This window comes from Corvus kubaryi, unplaced genomic scaffold, assembly GCF_017639235.1.
Source record: "Corvus kubaryi isolate FWS band 111438036 unplaced genomic scaffold, C.kubaryi_AGA036_p1.0 split1-37374, whole genome shotgun sequence".
NCBI lineage: Eukaryota > Metazoa > Chordata > Aves > Passeriformes > Corvidae > Corvus > Corvus kubaryi.
Genome location: NW_024582079.1, coordinates 3,356,445 through 3,359,046, shown reverse-complemented (window position 1 = coordinate 3,359,046; position 2,602 = coordinate 3,356,445).

Here is a 2,602-nt window from a genome sequence, read left to right as displayed (position 1 = left end):
GCCCCGCGGAAGCCTGATGCTGGCAGAGTGGGTTTGGGTCCCTGAGAAGGCAGGACCGGCTGGGATCCTCCATCTCGCTGCTGCTGGGCTCGCTGGGTCGCGGGTGTTCAGCCCCTCGGCCCCTCGGAGGAGCATTGTTAGGCGTCACCTACCATCTTAACAATCGCCCTGGTGGCAGAATTCATACACGTATAGAAAACATACAGAGCCTTGGATGACTGAGCATGTTGGGCATCAAAACCAGAAGGCAGCACCTTTGCTCAGAGCTCCAATCCTCTTCTGAGTCAGCACCGCATCCAAAAGGTCTTCCTTTTGGCATTTTTGGCATCTGTTTTTCTTTCAGGGACAAGTTTCCAGTCCTTCTGCTCATACTTCTGTTTAAAGCTCTTACACAGCTCTTCAGATGTACTGTGAAATCCAAACTCACAGCTTTCAGAGGGACATTGCCTCATGGTGACTGATGTAAGCCCTGTATGGAGCTGTCATGTTTGTTGAAAGACACTGGTAAATACCCAAGGATTGACGAAAGTCTAGAGACAGGTCTAGATGTATTTCCTTGGTGGCCCTGGCAGTGTCCCTTTCCTGACCATGAGCTTACGCCAACACCAGGTTGCTCCCTGGCATCTCCTGGACTAGAGTGACTCCTCCAGTTCTTTAGTGACTTCTGCTGTTGTCCATTAAAGTGTGGGGCTGAGTTTGCTCCCTGTGGGTGTCTGTTGGCTCTGCAGGGAAGCTTGCACATCAGGTTCCCACTGCAGTTCTGCTGTTGTAATTGGAATGGATGCCATGGGCTCAAGTCACGGGTCTGCAAACTAGAAAAGGAGCAGAACAGTTTTAGGAACTAGGTTTGTTTTAAAGGACAGGACCATGCCTGAAAAAATGTATCAATAAATCTCTGGGCGTAGACCCCTTTCCCTGGATAGCATTTCTTCTTTGGGGGTTGGACTAGGTGACCTTTAAAGGTCGCTTCCAACGCAAACTGTTCTGTGATTCTGTGATATCTACGACTCTTACCTCACCTTTGACTGGAATACTTTGTTTGTAGCCATCATTCCTCTTTTTGCTATTTAATACTCATCAGAAAAATTCGGTAAGTGAGCATTGTTACTGCAGACACTAAGGATTTAACAGCTAATATCGTTCTGAGGCCATGGGTGAAACAAGGTTAGTTCAAGAAAACTGGCAGCAAAGACTGCTGTGCCAATTTTTTTATTTTTTGCACAGTTGAATCTGGTCCCATTATCAGCCAGGCTCAGGGTGATGGGAATGCCATGAATATTATGATACTATTTTAATTTTCTGCTCCGTGTTGTCTTAGCTGGTAGAAGGATAGAATGAGCTTCTCTGCATTTGTCCTGCCGATCTCTCTGCAGGCTGGGGAGAATGTCAGTGAAGGGCAGCCCCCCATGCAGCTACAGCAGCAGTGTGTGCATCAGTGTGTGGAGGGGAGAGACAACGTGATGGTGGGGTGAGCTGAACGCAAGAATACACATGAATTTGCGGTGGCTGCCAAGTGAGCTTTAGCAGAGCCATTCACCTGAATCCTGCTGTGCTGACAAGTGTTCAGAGAGGTACAATGCCAAACATCTCATTCACTAAAAAGTATTTCAGGTAATTCTAGATTTTTTTCAGGCCTGATTTTAAGGTAACTGTGCACTGGAACAACACCCACTTCCCCAGGGGGACTGACCCATGCCCAGAAAAGAGCTTTTCATGGCTAACATTGCCGCACCCTGGTCTCCACTGAGAAGCATCAGCTGCTCTTTCTAGATGAGGTTGCTGCTTGACTGCCTTTTGCTAGCAGGGGCTGCAGCCTGGCCGTGCCTGTGCCTGGCCATGGCAGCAGCAGCTTGGGGACACGCTGGGACACAGCTCTGGGCCTGGGCTCCAGCCAAGTGTGCAGAGCCGTGCACCCACCTCGGATAACCAGCGGGGAAAAGGAGGGACAAGCACAACCTCCCACCCTGGTGAGACACAGCCAAGCGAAGGGGCAGCAGCTTAAACCTTCAGCACGTTGGAAATGCTTTCTAAGGAGGCAGGGAAGGGGTATTCAGAGAAAGGTTACTCACTCTGCAGTGGGAGACTGAAATTCTCACCTCTGCTTTGTGGGGAACGTATCTGGTCAAGCCACAGGAAGGGCACCCACCTAAACTTGCCTTAGACACTGCTGTGGTGGGAGAACGCTTTGTTAGAGTGCATTGATACCATGCAGTTATCCCACTCTGGCACTGCCCTTTTGAGTGAACTGCCCTGTAAATTATCATGGGGAAACACCCTTGGGGAGCACTCAAATATTAATACCCCCAATTTTATGAAGATTCAGAGAATTTAAAGCCACCATAATGGATATTTAGATCTAAAAATCTGGTGTCTACGTAATAAATTACTCGATTTGCAGAGATTCTGAATGCTTCCTACCCCCATAAACCCAGCACATAATGTAAGCCCAGAACACAACCAAAGTTCTGGGGAACAGAGATATTTCAGAAAGCCAGAAGATGCCTGCTTGCATCTTGGTGGAGGAGATTTGGAGGAAGAGCAAGCTGTATAAGTGCATGAGGATGGTTTTTGCAGTTTTGCTCACATATAATGAAAGTCACAG